Raw genomic sequence first — 1,012 nt, forward strand, 5'->3', positions numbered from 1 at the left:
GGCCAATACTCAAAGTACTTTTCACATATCTCAGTATACGTTTGGCAGCAGTCCAATGAGGCGTAGTTGTTCGTTCGAGTTAATTGTTGGCGCGGGAGCGGGATTGGGCGTCAAACATGTTATACCTATACGTGCCTATACGTGCAATAACAAACTCGAACGAACAACTACGTTGTGTGCAATATCTTTGGGAACTTGGGTGCATCCATCCATAATAGTAACTTGAAACAAGTGTCGGAGTCAAAGAAAAATGTCCATATTGTCGACCTATACATTGCCTTCACTAATATTGGGATCATGGATCAGGTATGTGTGAACATGCATACACAACACAAGTGTCGTATTATTTTAAAATTTGTAATCTAATTAGATGAGATTTGGTGGTGTGTTTGAATTACTTCATATGAACATTTTTATTTGATGTACATTAATATAGGTAAGGGCTCAAAGCTATCCAAACAATTTAAGCGCAAGTTATCCCCGTGCTGCGAGAGCTTGGATGCAAAGGGCTACTGCGGACAGCAAGGCGAGTCGTCATCAGAGCTTTTTTACACTGTGTGCGACAAGTCTAGTAAATTTTTCTACTGGGACGACATGCACCCGACGCATTCAGGGTGGGAGGCAGTGATGAAGCAGCTCGAAAAGCCTTTGAAAGAATTTATAGATCAAGACTAGCTTAGGCTCCATATGATCCTGACTAGCAACTCATAGGGCCATTCATACATGGTGCCTATATACGTTATGATTGTTTTTTTTTCTTTGGATGGTTTCAAGTACTTCAGAAGCTATATCTTTTCTGGATCCTCAAAATGTATGTTATATATTCATCTCCGAGATATATTTAAAAAGGAAAATACAGAGCATATGCACTTGATTTCATAAAAATTGTTGCTGTCCGCGTACATTTTAAGTGCATGTTTGAGATTTCTTTGAAATAGAGATAAAAGTGGACCGAAATGCCTCATCCCATGATTGGCACTCCTGGCCGCGAAGCGACTCGACGGCGGACACC

The sequence above is a fragment of the Triticum aestivum genome, chromosome 7B (assembly GCF_018294505.1).
Source record: "Triticum aestivum cultivar Chinese Spring chromosome 7B, IWGSC CS RefSeq v2.1, whole genome shotgun sequence".
Classification (NCBI taxonomy): Eukaryota; Viridiplantae; Streptophyta; class Magnoliopsida; order Poales; family Poaceae; genus Triticum; species Triticum aestivum.